Source organism: Mycteria americana, chromosome 2, assembly GCF_035582795.1.
Source record: "Mycteria americana isolate JAX WOST 10 ecotype Jacksonville Zoo and Gardens chromosome 2, USCA_MyAme_1.0, whole genome shotgun sequence".
Classification (NCBI taxonomy): Eukaryota; Metazoa; Chordata; class Aves; order Ciconiiformes; family Ciconiidae; genus Mycteria; species Mycteria americana.
In genome coordinates, this window is record NC_134366.1 from 60134030 (window position 1) to 60156244 (window position 22215).

Consider the following 22215-nt stretch of genomic DNA (forward strand, 5'->3'; position numbering starts at 1 on the left):
TGTATGTGCATATTTATAACTATTGAATATGTATCTAAGTTGAAAAACAGAGCACATTATTCCTTATATTTGGAGGAGAGATACCTTGGTCCCACAGTGTCATTATGGAAAACGTGATGGTCCTTGTGTAACAAAAGGGCTGTGGTTTTCCTTTCAGAGTACTCACGTGTCCCTTCTAAGGCACATACGCACACAGGAGAGCCAAACGGCAGGAGAGAAGCCAGTGAAAGGGTCAAACAATGTCAGTCGGTGTTACTTCTTCTGCTGCTGGATAAATGTTGTTGTCTAAAAATAGTAAATAGCTTTCCTGATCCTGGACTGGTAAAGTGAGACAGAAGGATTTTAAAGAAAACTGCATTCTCCAGGAATCACAACACAAAAACACCAGTTTCCTTCAAACCCTAGAAATCCTACTATTCATTATATTTATACAAAACCAAAGCCCAGCTATAAAAAATAAGTAAAGCTAATCACCTAGATATTATTTTCTGTAATACATATGCTAGGATCTCATGCTTTTGGCCTCTTGCCTCTGTTTTAGGTAGACTCTGCATTCCCACTGACTTAAGACAACTGGGAATTTGTTACAGTGAAAGGAAATTCAGGGTCATTGAATTCACCAGGCCATGACGGTAAAGCAAACTACTTTTCATAATGTATGTAGAGACATCATATGAGCATTAATCGGTAGCTCTTTCAGAATGCCTGGATATTGTGTCTTTGTCACACTGTCATAAAATGTTACAAATACACAGCTAATAGATGCCCAAACTGTAGATGCAGTCTTACAATATGGACAGACTACTTCCATCTAAATTAAGAAGGCTCGTTTCAGTTCTGGATACTGAACAGCGTAGAACGTCCTCGCTCTTTTTGCATGTAAACCTGTTAAGATTTTCAGACTGATGGTTATTTTGCACACAGAGAACCAGCACTCCCTCAGCTCTAGCAGACCTGCTGGATCCTGTGTGGTTCCACTGAATAAGAGAAAGAAGAGAAAGCAGAGAATTAGAAACCACTACAAAGCAGCCTTCCTGAACACCGAGTTCAAAATTGTAGGGACAAGATGGGGACAAGGTGAGAGAACAGACAACTTGTATCCTCATTTCCACCCCATCGCACACACCTAAATGCTTTATTTCCACCCAAGAAAGACAGGAGCAGTGAAAGCTCCATTACCCCCAGTCAAGCAACCCCAGACAGACAGCGGGGAGGAATTTTATAGATGTTACAGACATTTTCATTCCAAATTCTCCTGGATGTGTCACAGTTGTTGCTGAGCACCTCCCTTATGGACATCTGCTCTTATTTGCCAGTGTTTAATGCTCACTCCCCTCAGCCAAATATTGAGCTCCACTTTTACTAAAGCATGAATAAAACACCTTCATCTATTAGCCTCCTTTCTGCTACTTTCCTAATAATGAAAGGGCAAAGGAGTCGCTCGTGGTATCTTCTCTTACGTCTCATAATCTGGCAAATCTCTTCTCCTTTTAAGTAGTTTCTTTATTCTCTCTCCAAGTTATTCTCCACTAGAGCAACACACTTTTCCTCTTTTTATGGACCCCTTCACCCCAAATAAATGTCTCGCAGTATCAATTCACTGTGCATGAGTTCCAGCTCCTCATTACCAGGTCAATTTTCTGTTCCACAGAGACATGCATAATTACCTTTATATGGCATAGCATATATAAATCACCTATCATGTGGTCATACGTTCTAAAAAATTGACCTGCAATTGTTATCCACTGCAGAACTTCATCCCAATTATTTCTAGCCATCAAACCTAAGCCACAAAGTCAAAAGTTGACTGAATATGGATTACTGAAGCTAGGTTTTGGAAACAGTAATTTGTCATTTATTTACCTAAGTCCTACTTTCAAAACTATTGTGATCTCATCCCCACAGGCCTTGAAATTGATTTTTGAAACAATGCTTAAATCATCTTTTCATCTGGCAAACTTTTCTTTGGTACTTGGTTCAGAAGTTGAGGTCCACCCTGCCTTTTCACATACCGCTCAGTGCACTGATGTCATCTGCTCTCCATCCTTGCTTACTGCTGTACGATCTGATGCAACAGGGCTGGTGAGTTACTATTACCACAAAGGGAATACGTGGGAAACGAATGAAATTTTCCTGACACTTTCAATAAGCAATGACTAATACCTTTTTTAATTATCAAAACAGTGACAAAAATAAATGATATTTAAGGTTACATTTTCACTGCCTCCTTATTTGTATGTACAAAATATGCCCACATAATTGTAACAGCTAATTAGCTATGCAGCTATTCAAATGCCTTTTCAAGTGCAGCTGTATATGCTCAAATGTAGACTTTTCATATCTGACTGACTGTAAACACACAAACCAGAAGCCCGATGAAGATCTGGCTATTTAATCTAGAGGATATTGCATATTAAGTAACACATTCTAAGTTTTAATATTGTAAATTATTGTTATGGTATCCCTTTATACATTTGCAGTTCCTGCATGAAAAGAATCACACCTGATGAACTGAAAATAGATCTGGTCAGAGACTATTACAAAATTCAGAACGTGCAAAAGCTCCCACAAACGGAACAAGCAAACGTGTATAATTGGTGCATTCACAATTTATTTCAGAGTCATTCTGTTTTACTGACTTATATTCCTATTGTTCTTAACACCTTTTCCTATGAGTTCTTTTATGCTCTAATAAATGTTACTTTAAATCTTCCCATTTCTTTTTGTTTAATTCTGCAAATTTTATTGCTTGAAACTTCCAGTAAGTATCTGCAACAGTTACATTTAACCTTCCATATGCCCCTCTTTCTCATATAATCGTTTACCTTCTAGGACAAAGACTGGTATCAAATTTCCTTTCTTTTTATTAGGCTTCTTTCTTACTGCTAGATGACATGTGTAACCTTTAGCCTTACAGTTTACTAAGTTAACTAACTGTCAGCACTTTTCATCTTCCCTCAACTTCTTTTCCCTCCACAGATTTATCTCAATTGATTACCCTTGGCAGTTCTAAAAACTTTCAAAATTTGGTCTGCTGAAATTCAATACCAGTGCAAGATGACATAAGGACAGTCTATAACCTTGACAAGAGATAATGACAAATTTTGAGCACGCATCTCTAGTTAGCCTTGACTAGTCTTATTTCATCTGCCATTCAATGCCTAGAAGTATAACTGGGGCATACTCTACAAACCATAAAACCAAAAGCGCATTCTTTTCCTAGAAATATATATATTTCCTTCCCTTTCCTAGTCAATGAATAAACAAACATTTCTAAGTTTTCCTTCTCCTCATCACTTTTATAATACTCCAACTACTTTGAGTGAAATCACACCATCTGACTGCTTTCCCTAAGGTAGATGGATGCAGATTATTTTAACATCTCCTTATTTTCTTTTTTTCTTCAGGAGGGTGAGGCCAGCAAATTTTATACCAGACTACCAACATGCTGGAAAGCCAAAATTTACACAAATACTCTGTACGCCTCCTGCTCTAATTTTTGTTCTGAAAAAGAGTATTTCTTATGTTGATTTGAAACATGAGAAATAATCATGTGTGGCCATAAAAGGGCCATGTATATGCAAAATCTGTCAGTTACACTGAGCTATTTTTGTCATATCTGGCCTTCTGGCTCTACTCCAACCATATCACTCTAGTTATGTCAGTGACTTACTACCATTTGCTCACCAGCTCATGGCAGGGCTCCATGACTTCTTCAAGGTGATTCACTGAGCACGAGATTGAGCTTAAGGTAGCTTCAAATGACAATAAAATGTGCAACGTGGCAAGCCAAACATAACTTCTCTACTCTTTCTACTAAGCCCCAGTCTCCTCCTACCTGTGCTTCCCCTCCCAGCCTGCAGATCTTTCAGGGCAGGAGGAAGGAGGTTATTTGAAGCATCAGCCTGCAGATGTTTCCAAAATGTGTCCACAGTTAAGTGAAGATTTTCCTTTGATTTTGTCCTGCTCAGGAGCGGATGAAAGTCAATGGACTTTTTTTTTCATGATTCTTTCTTCTGCATTTAGTTACTTCTGAAATGCTTTCCAAATGTTTTCTCAGGGTTTGGCCTAAAATCTCGGTATGCTGCCTCCTAAAATTCTCCTCCAACATATGTTATTTGCCTTGAAGTTGATAGTATCTTTCCACTTTGGAAAAAGCTTCAGTCGGAGGAACCATGAGATTCTCTATTTCCAGGCCAAATCCATTCAGTTATCAAGGAAAGAATTAGGTCTTCTACAAAATCATGTTAGGGCACCCACAGAGGAAGCTGAGCCGCTAAATAAGGAGGTGCCATTTTGCACAGCACCTTTTCAGAGCCGAACTGCCATATGCTGTTGTCTACCCCTCCTTCACTCACATCCTCTCTGGAGGAAATCAGCTCTGTGTACTTCAGTCCACTAGCTCAGTCTTCCCCAAAATTGTGTGTACTTTACAGCTGCTATCTAGTTGCAGACTAATGTCTTCTCACCCCACCCCAAGGTGCTGAAATATGTTTTCAGCACTTCAGGCACCCTTGAAAGGAGCAGATGCATCTTTTCCATATGCGTTGCACCAGGTGAGGCAACAGGGACACAGGCTCCTCCGACGGTCCATGGCAGGCTGAGTCACTGACATGAAGCGGTTGACAGGGAGAAGTGACAGTCTCTCGCTCCACATGTGACACTGTCTTTTTGTCTCTGATTCCTTGTGAGTAGCACATGGGGTTGAGGAGGTGGAGGGAAGCCACAGTGTTGTTCTGATTCCCTTGCACTGCATCAAGGGAGCAGGGGAGAGAGGCAGTGGGAGAAGAGCTAAAGCTCTGCTAAGCCCAGCCTAAATCTATCCCTGTAACACGTGTTATAACAAAACAACAGCTTCACTATGCGTCATTAAAGCTGAGCAGTACCTTCTGTGTAAAGACAGACTCTTCAAAGTGCTCTACAACACCAATGCCCATAAGGAGTCAGGACTGTCTAGTGCAATAATACTCAAAGCTCTTATAGCTTGGTCCCTAACTTCTCTAGCCATGCATGCACCCAACCACTAGCTTCCCAGCTGCCGTGGTTTAACCCCAGCTGGTAACTAAGCACCACACAGCTACTCGCTCATTCCCCCCACAGTGGGATGGGAGAGAGAATCAGAACAGTAAAAGTGAGAAAACTCGTGGGTTGAGATAAAGACAGTTTAATAAGTAAAGGAAAAGCCGCACACACAAGCAAAGCAAAACAAGGAATTCATTCACTACTTCCCATGGTCAGGCAGGTGTTCAGCCATCTCCAGGAAAGCAGGGCTCCATCATGCATAATCGTTACTTGGGAAGACAAAACGCCTTAACTCCAAATGTCGCCCCCTTCCTTCTTCTTCCCCCAGCTTTATATGCTGAGCACGATGTCATAGGGTATGGAATAGCCCTTTGGTCAGCTGGGGTCAGCTGTCCTGGCTGTGTCCCCTCCCAACTTCTTGTGCACCTGGCAGAGCATGGGAAGCTGAAAAGTCCTTGATTTAGTATAAGCACTACTTAGCAACAACTAAAACATCTCTCTATTATCAACACTGTTTTCAGCAAAAATCCAAAACATAGCCCCATACTAGCTACTATAAAGAAAATTAACTCTATCCAAGCCACAACCAGCACATCAGCTCTTCCCGGGTGCAATAAATCTATTGTTCTCAAAAAGCTTCGAAATGGAAGCTCCAGCCAAGACCTCCCTCTTGCAACCTCACCTAAGCCTTCTCTCCTGCCACGTCCCGCATGCCAGGTCACAGAAGGCACTCTTAACGCCACCTCCCTGGCTGCCTGCCTCGTCCTCCCCTCCAAAGGGACTTTGACATCACTTCGCACACATCTTGCCTCCAAAAAGCTCCAAGGGACTTGCCTCTCTCTCTCACACCCATGCCTGCCACTCAAGAAAATAAAAAAAAGGATGGAAGTGAGGGGTCAGGTCTCATACTTCTTCCCTCTCTTCCCCCAAGAAGCAGCGAGGCTTCTCTCCAGGGAAATGCATGCCACTGGCAGCAGCCAGAACCGTATCAGAGTCAGTAAGTGAAACTGTAAGAAAGCACCCAGTCTGACACACAAACACACATTTTATTAATGAGCTTTGTCTCATTTTCTGTTAAAAACGTTTCATTTCCTTTAGGGCTATGGATTTAACAACTTCTACTGCTACCATGTTGTTTGTTTCAGAGATACTTTAAGGCATCTCAGAACACACAATAAAAAATGTGGGTGCGAAATAAAAACTGATAAATGAAAATGCTTTTACATAATTACAAAAACCTAACCATAACTGTACTAATATCGTACTTATTGCTGTGCTGTTGAGAACCCACTGGTGTAGCAGAAATGTAACATGGGTGAGTAAGCAACATAAAAATGTTTTTAAATCCGTCCTCGGATCCACATGTCATTTCCTGGCACTCCAACACTTACCAGTTGGCTCGGATAAAATTACGGAAGTGGCAGAGGGATACCCGTTTCATTATCACATTCATTCATTACCTTTCATCCTCACTCTCACTGGATGAGAAGCAAGCTACATACCACCACCAATACAGGGCACAGTATCATGCTCCCTCTCGCCTTTGCCTTCTCAATACAGCCCCAAGAGTTTCTGGCACGGGTGGCACAGCTTCAGCATGGGAGTTGAAGAGAACACCCAGCCAAGAAGTCAGAGCACTGCCCCAGATGTTCAGAATCAGAGGTTTTCACTCCAGAGGGCAACTTAGTTCCCAGTCTCATGGCTCCAGCTCAAGGACACTGCTGTCCCACCTCACCGCCCTTCCAAAGAAAACAGCGGGCTCAGCTCTGTCTTTTCAAAGGATTGAAGGCAACTACCCCTGAAGACCATCCCATTTTAATGGGACTCAGGGAGGTACCTGCTCACAGCTTTGACTCAGCCTTGGCTATGTGGCAGGAGTTCAGAAACACTCCTGCAGATAAAAAAACAAATTATAATGATGATGTCTAGTCTGGAGCGCTTTCTGCCTTCTGCAAACAAGTACAAAGCCTGGCTGTATCCTGAATCTACGCTAAAGATATCTAGATGCCTATTTTCCTGCCCGTTACCATACTTTCTAGTACTCTGGTTTCCAGAGAACAGAAACTCAGCTGTGCAGGCTGCAGAAAAGCTTTGGGACATGCGACACAACTCTTACGTTGAGCAACCACAGAGCAGGATGGGAGGGCATTACAGAACAGATCCATTCAGGGACTCACCGGTAGCGCATGCGCATGGTGCGGGCAGCACAGAAACCAAACCTGGGGCTTAGGAGTTCATTCAGAAACCTGAAGTCAGGCATTGCTGAGGCTAGCTTGTAAGGACCTACACCTTTTTTTCAGAGACAGCCCTATGAATGTGCAGCTGATGACTGTGAACCCACTTTAGGTGGCCCTTTGAGACACCTGTTATCCCTGTGAATGGGTAAGTGAATGCCCAAAATGAATGGAGACAAAACTCATGGTCATGACAACAGAGGACAGAAAATAATGCCAGATGTACGGATAAACAGCCTGAACACAGTTGTTCTACTTTGACCTGGGACCATTTTAAGTCAAGATGTGCACCAGTCTGTGCAATTTTACACTAACTTATTTTAAGTGAAAGTGGATCATTATGTTTATATTACAACTATTTGAATACATTTAATGCCCAGTTGAAATTCCAGCAATGAATGGCTCAAAGTCAGACCACCTCTATTAGCTTTCATAAATGGAAATAGGATGGAAAAATCAGTGGCTAATACAACACAATTCACTGAAAGGTTCAAGGAACGTCATAATATGCAATCATGACATATCCTGCTCTTAGGAGCAGTTTGCTCCTAAACCCAAACATTGCATTTTCATTTACATCCTGAAAATAAAGGGTCTGATTTCTTTTATACCTTTCTATGCTATTTAATATAACTGCAGCTGTGTCTCTTGCTTCATTATTTTGCACTGAAATCTCCAGTGATGCATAGAATAAGTTAAAAATTGTAGAGTAGGGTCTTTCTGTGGTACAATTACTTTTTCTTTTTTCTTTTTAATAATGGTCCACTTTTGAGAATGCCAAGAGTGGTATAAACTGACATACTCCAGTGGATTCTCAAGATTCATGGAAAAAGATAATTAAGAAAATACTGCACTCTGTCAGGATTGCAAATTATTTCTGTGAATTCCTCTGAGATCTGTACTCTGTCTCCTCAACAGTTCTGCCTGCAATTGAGGTTGGTTGAGCTAAGGAACGTACACAGGCAATAACTAGGTTATTGAGAAGGAAAGCACTATCAAAATCCTGTTAAGTAGGTCATTATGGACCTCATATAGCTCTTGCGACAAAGTTCAAGGCCAGGACTGCAGCACATGATGCCAGGACCCTGCAGAGATCTCTAAAGTGATGGTGGCGAAGTGTAGTGGAAAGAGAGATGAAATCTATCCTGTCTAAGCTACTGCTAACACCATGAAGGCCAGGACGGTGGTAATTGGCTTCTTTGAGCCAATTCTCCTCTCTTCCAGGGAGATGCAATCGGAATTTAAACAGATATTAACCTGCACAACTCACCAACTGCACACGCCACCATTGAGCCTACTGTTTATCTCACTCCTTGTGCTTGTTAGCCTTCTATAATAAACGGTACCCTTAGCTTATAGTTATAATTGGTTAATTTACCCATACTTCCAGGCGTAAAAGAAGAACAAATAGACACTGTCCTTTTTGCAAGGATATTCAAGCATGAATAATCAGAACAAAGGATGCCAAGGAAGCAAAAAGCTGGGGGAACAATATCATGCCACCAACTCTCTTCAATCTTTAGATCATGCTTGAAAAATCTTCTCAACCAAGAAGGAGGCAAGAAAAGCCCAGGGAAATACTAACTCCAGAGGCTTCAGAAAAGAATCAGGCTGCTGCCATTATACATGACAAATCCTAATCTGACTTTGGTTTTTCAAACCGATACATGCATATAGCAATATGCCACCCTTATAATGCTTTTTAAGAAGCAGCTCAATTAATCCAGTTTATTAAAACATATTGAAGTATCAGTCTTGGATCACACACTGGTCTTCTCTCACTTAAGCTAAAGGTGGATCCCTTCATTTGGGGAATAAATTAGTTCTAAACAATCTTAAAAAAAAAAAAAAGGAAAAAACTCCAGCATTTAGAATTGTAGTAGGTTGTTGCGTAAGGGGCCATGTTTGATATGAAACAAAAAAGCATATTTCTGAGAAGCATGCATGTACACATGTACAGCATTTTAACAGGTGTTATTTGTTACAGTCTACCAGAGACGCTATCAGAGCTTACAGAGAAACACAATGGCTATTAAAAATGATTCACCACAATTATTAACATGACAAAGCATACAAACTGTGAACTAGTAATTAGAATGTATGAGATTTGATAAATAATACGTTTTTAAATGGAGGGACCTACCCTTGAAACCCCTTACTTACATGAGTCCATCAGCTTCAGGACACCGATGTATTCAGTAGGATTGTTTGTGTGAATAAGAATTACTCATAAAGGGTAAAATCTGGCAGGATTAGGTACTGAATGTAAGCTCTTTTCACAAATTTTTATTTTAAGGTTAGAAAAGAAATAAAATCATAAGTTTTACTCTTGCTTAGCCCAAGGTCAATATATTATTAATCCATAACGGAGGGTTTTAACTCCAGACCACAGTACAAGTACAAAGAAATACAAGAACAAACATCTAAGACTGAGATGTGCTCTCATTTATACCAAGGTAGATCTGGACAGGCTCCTTTGATTTAACTCAGTATAGCCAAGAAGAACATTTCCCTGCCATCTAGCCAGGAATTGCTCCCATTGCAGAGCCCCTAACAGCAGTCTGCAGAACAAATTCAAGTCCTTCTGCAGCCAGAGGAAGACTTCATAGCATGAAGCCTCATAAAACCACCAGGAGAGGCTGAACTCAGAATAAGGGTTTTAGGGAAACACTAAATTTAATACTAAACCAAGAAATATTTTAGTGACATTTACATTGAAGAATATACACACAAAAGGGGAGATTCACAATCTACAATTATCAAATGCTGGGACTCTCAAAAGTGTGGAGGATATGCTGCTTCTACTCTTGGAGGATAAAGAAAAGGTTGTGCATACTGTGCATTTCCAAGCCCCAAAGGACCCAACCTTTTGTTTCTACACCAGTAGGTATAAAATGGAGCCTTATACCCGCTTCAAGACTACTTCAACTTGTCATGAAAAGACTTTTAAAATTTCTCTTATTTCTCTCTTTCATACGTAACCTTGATCAGCTCCCCTTACCCATATATATTTTCAAAGGCTTTCCCAGGTTTTAGAGTCATACTCAGAATAAGTCCTTCCTGAAACACCTTTGATGACTTTACAGATGTCTAATAACATTAAAAACTACAGCTCAAGGGCAAACCTGAATAAATGACCTTGAAAAACATGAGAGACACAGCAAGAAAATTATTCTAGGTACAGAACTTACAGCAAATCAACTGTACCTGAACTAGAACTGGTATGACTGGAGTTGTTCCTGTCGTCTTGTAGTCTGATGAGTGGAGATGTCCCTAAAGCACTGATGTGGTACCATGACTTTCCCTTAATCAACGAACACAAGTTCAACCAAATGACAAGCTGGAAAAGATACATAAAACTTAGCTGGGGACTAAGACTGAATATATTAACGTGAGTACTGCCACAGGAACTGTCTCCACGATTAAACATAACGGGGACAAGATTTTACTGTGTGCTTCTGGATATTGAAAGACATCATATAAATGATATCATTCAAAGTAAGCATATCCATAGACATCAATTGAAACTACAAACAAGCCTCTTGTGGCTTCACTGATTGCTTAGGTCTGGCAGGTAAGACCAGTCATTATTCTGAACACGGGAGTAAGCTCAGAACTAGGTCAACATGCACTATTGTAAACAAATTTAACAGCTCAGCTGAACAATGTCTTGCAGCCTGAAAAGATGGCAAAAGGTCCAGTAACAGTAACAAAGTGGTACTAGCCTGTCCGTGGAGACACATAGCAAGTCTCTGCCATCCAAATATAACTGCAAATACACTACAAGAAAAAAATAAAAGAGGAAAGGAAGCATGAAATAAGGAAAGATGGTATCAAACTTGATGGTCTATCATAATCTTCATTAACTAGAAGCACGTTACAGTGATCTCCAGAAAGAAAAATTTCTGATGTCAGAATTAGAAACAAAAATTTCTGAGGATGTGCTCCACGTCCTGGAAAATATCTGCTTTTTAAAGTATTTCCTTCTTAACTCAGCAACATTATCAAAGGCAGTTTGTGAGGAAAGAGAATTCATTCTTGAGAGTCAAGTAAAAATTTCATCCTGGCAGGTCAGAATAAAGTAGAATCCTAACCCATACAGACTTTAGCCTTGGAATAATATTTGAAAAGGTCTGAACTCAAGAGACTTGGGTTTCACTCAGAGTTTTGTTAAATGAATTTATATTGTGATGCAAAGTCTCCATGGAGGCTCTGGCTTCCTGGCTTTACCGGATGAAAAAAAACACTCTGATAATCTGAAGGAAAACAACCGTTTCTCTTGCTGTCCATCACAATCTGTTCAGCACGGAGTACCTAGGATTCTTGCACTTCACTCTGAGAAGTTCAAAAACCTCTCATCTTCCCTCAAGCTCAGTCTATCCTTTATCCTATTAATTTGACTGTTCAATGATTTACAGTATTGACAATGCACTTTCTCGAGCAATTGTTTCCATCTCATTTCCAAAGCAGGATGTTCTGCTTTAAAAAAAAAAAAAAAAAAATTTTCTACACACTGAAAAATCTGTCCATCAGTGTGATAACCAACTTCAGACAGTGCACTGGGCTGCTGGCTGACATTGCTTCACACCACCCATGCAAGCAACATGACCTCAACTCATTAATGGGAATCACATATTGTTTCCTTCATTAATCTACATCACTTCTGTGGTTAAACCAGCACATTCCCATTGTTGTTGATGCTGAATATGGTGTTCTTATATTGTTGCTCACCCAATTCAGTGTCACTTCAGCTGTAACCAAATTTTTAGTTTAGCTGTGAATGAAATCATTCCATCTCAGGCCACTAACAGCCCAGTAATCCCAAACCTGCCTGAACCAGCAGCAGTATAAGGCACAGAAACCAGGGCTCATGATCCATGCACTGCTGAGCCCCATGGCAAGGGAGGGACCGAGGGGGAGGAGGAGGCAAAAGAGAGAGATTGTAAGATGATGCAAATTTTCACACCTTCAAAGTCACCATAGTAAGCAGATCTGCCCTAAGAGATACCTGTGTCCAATCAAACGAGTAACCAAGCAGTATTTTTTTTGATTCAAAGCTGGTTTGATGTGACAAAGATTTAAAACCAATAGCTTAGGTCCAGTTCTAACTAGAGAAATTAAAAAGTGGGTGGAAATGAGCTTCCCATTAAGGATCCAGTTCCGTTCAACACCCTGGATAGATAAAATCCCAAAGTCTTAGAAATGAGCTAGGCTTGAAGTTAGGTATATTTTTCAGGGGTACAAGGCTTGGCACAAAAAATTATTCTCACACCTGTGCCAAATCCCTGGTGGATGATTTATCCTAACTCTGACTGGTTTACTTCTCCTTTTTCCTTCATCTGTCCAGTCTCTCCTTAAACATTTTAAAATTACAGATGTCTTGTAATTCAGACAGTGGGGTAAATAGGCATAAAATAATGACACGTGTGAGGAATTTGCTTCACAGCCAAGACACGATGCCTGCTTTACAGTAAATCTGAGAAACCTCATTTTCAGGTCATTCCAATAATGTGTCTGACTAGAAACATTTAAAAAAAAATAAATCACAGGATGGCAAGAGATATAGACATTCAGAATGGCTCTTCTGAGAAAATAAACACGTTTGTCATTCCTCTCCAAAGTTCCCAGGGGACCATGCTCAAATCCCAGGTGTACCAAGCAAAGCCAATGTAGTGGTGGACTTGGCAGTGTTAGGTTAACAGTTGGACTCCATGTCCTTAAGGGTCTTTTTCAATCTAAACGATTCTATGATTCTATTATGTGTCAGCACCCCTTTCCACCTGGGGAGTGATGGAGTTCAGATGGAGAAGGGTATCAGCAGGACACCCACAGCCGTTCCCATGGAGCTCCCATTCACTGAAGGGCGAGCAGTGGGCATCCTGGCACAAGACAACCCTGCACACAGACAATGCTGGATCTTACCCATTATTCCCTGCCCAGTTGATATCAGCCTATTTATTCTGCTAATGGAGCCATTTATAGAAGGCTGAGACAAATAGTTCTAACTCAATTGTCAAAAACCCCCACACCATTAATATTTACAAAGTGCTTCTTGTGGGTACCATCTCAGTCTAAACACTATTTGTTTCTTCAAGAAACACAAAGCTCTGAAAAAGAAGACGAGAATAATCATAATCACCATCATGTGTAATTCTTCACCTTTTGAAACAACACTGAAAGGATACATTTTTAACGCTTTATTTTTGTTTTATCTCAGTTGCTTTAATATTCCTAGAATTTTGAGTACAACGGTTTTCCTTTTAAATGCTTATGTTCTTTCCCATTTGTCTAATATTGATTTACCTCCTGCCAGTTGTGGAGAACTCTAATTTAACACTTTTTAGTTGGATCCCTTGTTTTCAACAAACTTCACGAATGCTACCAAGAGAGCTCAGAAAACAAAAGACACTAGTTAACCAAGTAGCACAGAGCATGCAGAACCATTATTTGTGTCGATATCCTATAAACATAGTGGCTTTACATTTATTTTTACCAATAGCTGGCATCAGAGTTAACAGTCTTAATTATCCCTATTTGTAATGTAGTTATTTAGAATCCTGAAAGACAATGAGAAAGAGATCATTTGGGACCTTTTCTGCTCAGGGGTAGGAACACATTAAAGTGACTTGATTCAATTACAGTAATTTAAACTCTTCCTTTAGTTAGTTTTCCCTTAGAAAACTCTTCCTTAGTTTTCTGTCATTTGGAAAAAATACCACAAACCTCTGGTTTGCTTTAAAGCTTTAGGTTTTATCACCAAATGGTTGTGAAACAGCACATTTGTTGGTATAACCTGAATGATTACCAGAGATGTCAGTTCATGTTAAGAAGCTGGGAGACTGTATACTTCTCATCTTTTTCCAGGGTGAAAAAACATGGAGATTTTAAATATTTAATAAGAAGAATAATGCTCCAGAAATTGCTCTTCAGTGGAATACATGCACCTAAGGTTAGTGGAGGCACTGAAAGTTTTAAAATGTAAAGCACTCATCCTAAAGCACATCAGCTTTCAGTAAGACATCACAGATGATTTTTGAGTTGGTAAGGGCAGAAGGACAATATTCAGAAAGCAGAGGAACTCTGGCCCCTCTTGCATCTTGAGTAACATGGGGAGCATCTGCCCATTCTACTGGGAAGTCAGGGGAAAGCCAATGTCTTGCATCAGCCAATATAACCAGCACCAGAGCCTTCAAAAATGTCGTTTTTTTATTCTGCTCACCGTTTAAGCACACTGCACAGAATCTTAATTTGCCTGGGTATCTTAGTCCTACTGAAAAAGAAAAAAGTGAGGAGCAAGGAAAAGGTCTTCCACAGGCAAGGCACTACACAGAGGAACAGAAGCAACAGTCTGACTTTCCATATGGATAAACTGCCTCCTGAAATGGGACATAGGTTCAGCTGTAATGCGGGATGAGAATACACCAGGAAAGCAGTACAAAGGAACTTGAAGTTGTCAGGCTTAATTAATAGGCACTTAAAAATGCCTGACTGATGCAAACAAAGCATTAAGGTCCACTGATTATAAAAGGTGTCATAATCAATCTGATTAAGACATTAATCCAAGTAGGGAAACATGCAAATCACATAACTCAAAACTGATGTCTTAATTAAGCAAATAAGCTACTCAATGCAATGCAAGGCACACTGAATACTTAAAGAGGTACCTGACCAGATCTGATATGGCTTCTTCATTTTTTTAGAAGAGCTACAAAAAATTTGAAAAGAAACAATCTCAATCCTTATCACTTATATACATCTGACAAAGGTTTTGAACCCCCTACTGAGACCCACCTGTATCACAAATTTAACACGCTGGTCCTTGACTGCCTATGTCATTTCTAAAATAGGAGAAAGGGTCCTCAGTCACTTAGACCTTTTGTCTAAGAGTTTAAGAGTTTTCACTACCTCCAGTTTTCTGTTTCTTCCCTTAATAGCATTCAAATTGAACATTTATTTTTATCACCTGTTCAGTCTTAAAATGCTGCCTCTCTTTCTGCCTTGCAAACAATCTGAGGACACAGTGATCACATCCAGTTCGGTTTTTCCCCAGATTGCTCAAAATGAGCAATCAATAGCTATCTACATGCAAGTTCACAAGCTGAAAGCTCTCCTGAGCATTCAGAAGACAATACTCTGGAATAATTCACCATCTGGGTACTCTTACCTTGTACCAACAGTACCTGTGCATGATGTTAGCACACGTTAGCTACAGCATTGCTGGTTTGCACCAGCTTTTCTGGCTCTAGCTTCTCCAATTAGACAGGTCTTGTGCTACAGAAGTACAAGGGTTTCACAGTGTATAAAAATCCATCCAACACTGGCTTGATTACTGATCCTGTCTGATTGCAGACAGTACTGGGGTCAGTGCAAGGCACAATCCAATTACCTGGGAGAAATTTCTTAGACTGTCCTGAAATCGTAGTCAGGCATTTAAAAGGATTTCTCCCAGAATCAAACACAACAACAAAGAAAAGGAAAAGACAAGAAGCATCCGAGGACCATCACAATCCTGCCTAAGCATCCTGTTCAGCAAGGAAGTGCAACTCTTCTCTCGTCTGTTTTATCAACAGAGAGGTGCTAAAGGGGAAAAAAAAATGAACTCATATATCTTAGGGCTTCAAAACTGAAGCCACATAAACAAAGCAGGGCTTTATTAATGGGGACACCACGACAGTTATTCATACACAGGGCTGTATCATATTTAAAAGCTAAGCCGAAACTTTCCTTTGTGTGCTGTTTTAAAACCATTCCATAATTAAGCCCAAAGAGATGACAGACATTTATTGACAGTTAATGCAGTGCTCCCACGACGTATTATTAGGCACAAGACCGGAGGCGCAAGGCCAAGTGCTGTTAATCTCCCTAGCAAGTGCAGTAGTGTCTCAGATATGTACTGCCAGAAAATATCTGGTGATATCGCTAATATTTTTTAAAAGGCAGAGGTCTTGAGTTTTCACAGAAACTGATACACTGATTAATCCACCAAAATAAAAGTGTCATGGAAAACAAACGGAGAAAATTTGCCTAGTTTTTAATCCCCTTTCCCCACGTAAGGAGTGATGTATAAAAAGACTACCCTCCTTTTCCTTACCTCATGTTTTACTTCAGCAGTGTCAAATTTGATCTTTCGTGCTTGGCTAGAAACCTTTCCAAAACAAGTGGGAACGGCTATCAGCTTTTACCCAAGGGAAAGGAAGTGCTCAATATTCAATCATAGGTTGCCTTCCAAATGCTCTGCTTGTTTGTTTTAGGGAAGCCTTAAGAAGAGCAAATAAAAGAGGTTTGAAATCCTCTGAGCAAAGCTGACTTCTTTCTCTGAAGGTCATCCTCAAGTCATTTCAGAACCACGGAAACAGACAGGGGGGGATAAGCAGACTCAAAAGACACTTTCCTTCTGAAATAACTTTGGCGTTGCAGGCTGAACTAAAAACATGCCCTCGGGTGGAGGTTTGCCGCTTTTTATGGACCCAGACAATCTTTCCCCCGGGGAGAAAGATGCGCTAAGAAGTTTTTCTTGCAAAAGTAACTCCAGCACAAGAGTTGCGCAGACAGGATAGCTCGCCTCTTCAGAAAGACTCCACTAGAAGTGATCAGGGTCGTCAAGGGTCTTACGGACAAGAACCTTCTTCCTCGGGACAAATCTTAACCCCTGTTTTCAGGGCCAGTGCTGAAGCCGCTCTATTAAAACCATACAGTGTGGTTCTGAATCAAGACAGACCCTTGATATTCCTTCACAATTTATGGTCTGACCTTACTGAGAATATGCACTCAAATTTTTAGTAACGCATTTAGCAAACATTAACTATGAATGACATGCATATTCAGGGCAAATTTTGCCTAGGATCCAAACTGAAATTCATAATCGCGTTAGCTCTACGTATTATTTAGCAGATGTTGCAACCTCACTAAAGACTTGATTTTGTGTAAACCTTGAGAAAGACCCGAGAACCCAGCGGGAGCTCTGCCTAAGCAAAAACTACAGGATTCGGGGCTCCCGCGCAGTTACGTGCCAGGGCGCACCATCGTCGTTTCAGTGACAGCTCAATACACCCTGTTTCCGTAACTAAAACGAAACGCCACCCCAAAAATCCAAGCAAACAAAAAAGCACTCTCGGGCGGCTCAGGCACGAGCAGAGGTCGCGGCCCCTCTACAGCTCCGAGCGCCACCGACCCCAGCCACCAGCCCCAGCCCCGTTACCTTCGGCTGCCGCTCGCGGGGCGCGGGGAGGACGGGCCGCCGGCCGGGGAGGGGCGGCTCGGCAGCGGCCACCGCGCAGCCCAGGGCCAGCGCCGGCGCGCGGGCAGCCCCGCCGGGGCAGGGGGGAGGCGGGCAGCGGGGACCCGCCGCGCCGCGCCCCGGCGGGAAGGACGGAGAGGGACGGGGCGGGGCGGCCGCGCCTCGCCCCGGCTCTCGCTGCGCCCCTCGCTCCGCGCACGGCTCGGGGCGGGGGGGGTCCCGGCAAGTTAGCGGCCGATGCCGCCTGCGAGAGGCAAAGTTGCCGCCGGCCGGAGCCCGGCGTGCGGCGCAGGCACTGCCCCCGCCCCCAGCCCCTCGCCCTCCGGGTGGCCGCGGCCCGCCCGCCCCGCAGCCCCCTCTCACCTCAGGCACTGCCTCCTCCCCGCCGGGATGGCGGAAGGCGCGGGCTGGTCCCCGCTCCATCGCGGCGGTGCCCCCCGCGCCCGCCTCCCCGACTCGACCCGGCTCGCTCCGGATCGGCACGGCCCCGCCGCCGCAACACCCAGAGCCGGCCGCGGAGCGCCGCCTGCCGCCGGGGGCACGCGGCCGGAGGCGGCCCTGCCTGCGGCCGTGCCGCTGCTGGTGCTGGTGCCGGTGCCGGTGCCGGCGGGAGGCGGCCCCCTCCCCCGGGCAAGCTCCTGCCCCGCCGTTAGCCGCCGGGCTGGGAGAGCGGTGGGGGCCCGCGGGGGCAGCGCTGACCCCAACCCGCCCCGCGGGTTGGGGGACGCGGGAGGGACGCAGCGGGGTACCGTCCTCGTCGGGGTGCGCCCCGCTGCTAAGCGGCGAGGAGGTGACGGCGTTAACATTGCTATTAACATATTTAAACCCCCCTCCTCGGGGCAACGCGCACCCTGGCGTCCCGGGACCAGCAGCTCCCGCCCGCAGGCAGCTGGCGTGAGGTGCCCGCCAGCCAAGCCCGCGCCTTAATGTAACGCACTTCCAAGAAGTGAATGCGCTCTCCTGGTCGGTGGACTTGTCCTAATCGCGCTGTCGGTCTCAGGTAAGTTTACCCGTTCAAAATCCTCTCGTAGGCTCAGTGCAGCAGACACAGCCCGACTCCGGCAGCTAAGTGCTGTCAGCGAGCCCACGGTGCGTGTGAAACGCTTCCCACGGCTGGGGAGAGCTGCTTTGCCCAGTTTCCGCCGGACTCCGGCGCAGCTGCTGCCTGACCGCGTCCAGGGAGCCCGGCTGGGAGGCGCGCTTGGAAGCAGTGCCCGGCAGCCCCGCCGCGCAGAGGCTCTTGCCTTTGAGAGGTGGGGATTTTGCACGGACCCTGTTCCAAGCGCTAGTGGGGTTTCCGTGTGCCGGGGCCTGCCGGGACCTCTCGGTAGGCAAAGTGGGGAGCGACGTTCACAGACGCTCGGGCACAGCCATTTCCCTGCGAGCAGGCACTTGCGGAGAATGTAAAACCTTTTGATGCTAGTGTGTGTTCAGGGTATGCCCGCATGTCCACCACCGCAGGATGCCGCTCCACCATGCAAACAGAAAACATCACACAAACACACACACACACACACACACCCCGCGTATTACATCAAGTTGCAACTTCTTTGCAAGGAATGAAACATGTTTCCTGAGGTGCCGCCTTTATCTCTTGCCAGTTTCTTCAAAATGTCTCTGTGGCTAGTATCTGGCTCCAGATTTTTGTCAGTCTTTACATCTTTTAATTTATTTACTGTGTATTCTGGCATTCCTTCAAATTTTTTTAAATATTTCCTTGGGGAAACTTCTGGCTAGTTCTGGCATCTGTCATGATTTTTGCCTAAAGATTATGTATATATTAATTAGCATCTTTTCTCAGTTAGTGGTTCAGCTGCAAGAATATGTCAGGTCAAACCTGATAAAAACTGCCGATCACAGGCAGCCCCTTGCCCCTGCAAAGAGCCAACTCTGCATGTCTCAGAGAAAGCAGCATGTAGTTTTGCTGATACTATCTGTAGGTATTAGGGAGGTTCTCTTTGTACATACATACGCATTTCATGCTTTTACTGATTATTACTTACATTCACTACAAAATCTGTCAAGTTTCACAGGAACACTTAATTGCTCTTGAACTATTTGATTTTCAAGGTAACATTGAAGAAGTAATTGTCAATTTAGATATATTGCCTTCTAATTTAATTTCATATTCTGTTGTTCTTGCATTTTGAAAAGACAGACAAACAGGACCACCCATTCAACCTTGCTTATGTCCTTCTCAGCTCCATCTTGGCACTGCTTCTTGCATGCTCTCCATGAATCACTCCCCTCAGCTCTCCCACTAAAGTCTGTGGAAGTGAGACAGGCATCGCAATATCTGACCTTGTTTTTACCAATTCTAAAGAACTATTTGAAACCACTTGCCTTTCTCATACAGCAAGATCTTTTTATTTTAATTTGTTTACTGCTTGACAGCACACATAGCCTGGGACGTATTTCCACTGGCATGAGATTTTCATACATTGACTTTTCTGTGCCTGTTCTGTTTATTTATCCATTTAGCTTCACCTGTGTACAGCTTGCATTTCCTCAAAATGTTCTGTGTTAAAATACACTGAGGCATACCTTTACTATTTCGTTTTTTACCCTCTAATTCCTAAGCAGTAATTTGACAAGGTTATGGACATTAGGAGCCCAGTTCCGTTCACCAGCTGATGTGGGACTATTATCTTCACAGGTTACCTTTTGGCTTGCACTAGATCACATCCTGCTGTGTGTGGTTAGTTGCATGTCCCCAAAAGTGAACAGGCAGCATGACTGCACAGGTGTAATTCCACTTTGAATATGTCCAAAGTATTAAACACTAATTTCTCTGCCCCCCCCCCCCCCCATTCCACTGAGTTGCAAATTCTTTACTAATGCAAGAATTCTGATAGTGAAGAGTGGTAGTGAAGATCAATAGCAGAATGCCACTTGTGGGGTCCATGCCACTTACCCTCAAAAATAATACAATTCCACTTTTTTGAACAGGTGATGAAAAGGTTGCATGGAGCAGTTAACTGGTTTGGAAAGGATCATATTTGTACATTCTTGACAGAAGTGATGTTGAAAGCCATGTCGCTGGCTCCAGCCTTCTTCAGACAGTGACATTGCTTTTGTGCTGCTTTGTGCTCATGTTGCTTGTAGGCCACCTCGTGTGTGCCATTCCCCACGTCACGCAGCACCCACAGCCGCAGCAGTGAGGCTACAGGCTCCTTTCCAATCCTTCTGAAGACTGTGGCAGCAAAACTGGGCCACAAAAGGTAAAATGGCAGCTTTGTTTCATGCCCATGCCTATAGAAGAGTGGGATAGGTACCGTTCCTTCTTAGTCTTGTTCCCGGGCTTGCCTGGAGTAAATGCAATTGAGTTTGGTTTACAATCAAGCCTTCCTACTGCAATTAAAAAGACATTTCTATGGTTTTCTGCGAGGAGCTCTCTTTACACGGGAGCGTGGGTGCAGCCTCATCAGTCTTTCAGTTTAAATATGCTGGTTTCTAGTTGAACCTGGTCCTACTCCAAATGAAATCACCACCTGAAGTCCCAATTATGTCAAAGGGAGTACAATTAAATGCTTTGCAGGTGTCTTTACCCATTTCTTCCTGATCCATCCCACTAGTGTTGCCATTGCTTCTGTTCCGCAGATGGCAGCTACAATGGCAGTGACAGGGCAAACACAGAAGCCAGGGTGCACCTCAGTTTAACTTGTTCAATTAGTTTAAAATTTCTTAAATATATTTAAATTTTTTTAAGAAGTAATAAACTTAAAAGCACTTACACTTTATATGCTTGCAGTGCTCCCTGAGAGGTACTTTCATAAAGCAAAGAAAGCAGCTTGAATTGGAATACTTAAGGTTTTTTATCTGAAAGCTGAGAAAAGCTGGACTGTTATCCCAGAGCTGTGAAGAGGAAAAGGCTACCTTTTCCTCTAGACTTACAATAGGATGACTCTTAGCATTGCTTTCTTGTTGATCTCTTTGGATTATTTTATCATCTCAGTTGTTATTACTGCCATGATGAATTTGGTTTAGGATTTGTATTATCTAATCCAAAAAGGATTTTACAGGTCAATAAGATGTTTCAGCTGAGTGTCGAAAAGCACTCTTCAAATATATTCAGCTTCTCGGGACTCTTTTGGGATAGGTAGTATTAGTTGTTTAGCTGCAAACTGGGTTATAAAAAGTTGTCTCCATCTGTCTGGAAGGGACCGAGTGGTGAGTTGGAAGCCTTTGCAGAGGATGTGACTAGAAACAGTGGCATCAGGCGGAAGCTGAGCTTTATGTGTTATTCCTATGTAAAAAGAGGAATCACAGAAAGGGAGGGAAGGTGGTGGTGACCATGAATTTTGGGCACCTGGGGTGTGTGTAGACTGTGGAGATGGGTATAGAAACTTGCTCCTTGGAGTCAGTGGCAGAGATAAAAGGAAGCCCCTGGAAGTCTGACTCCCACTCCTCAGTTCTCATAGCAGACAGAAATCCCAGAGATAGGTAAGTGAATCTGTCTGCGAAGACTGTGTTGAAAACTATTATTGTAATATTTTTGATCGATTGTCACAAAGTATTGCTGAGTGTGCTTTTGAAGGGAGAGAGGCAGATAGCAAAATTTTGGTACCTGTCATGGAGATGATTATTTTTGTAGCTGTAGGGAGCAAAAAGCATGGGGGAAAAACAAGAAAGGGAAATGAAGCATTGCTTGCTTCAGGTAAGAGTGATTTTTCAAACAGGAAAATAATTAAGCTGAACTTCTATTTACGTGACTGCAACCGA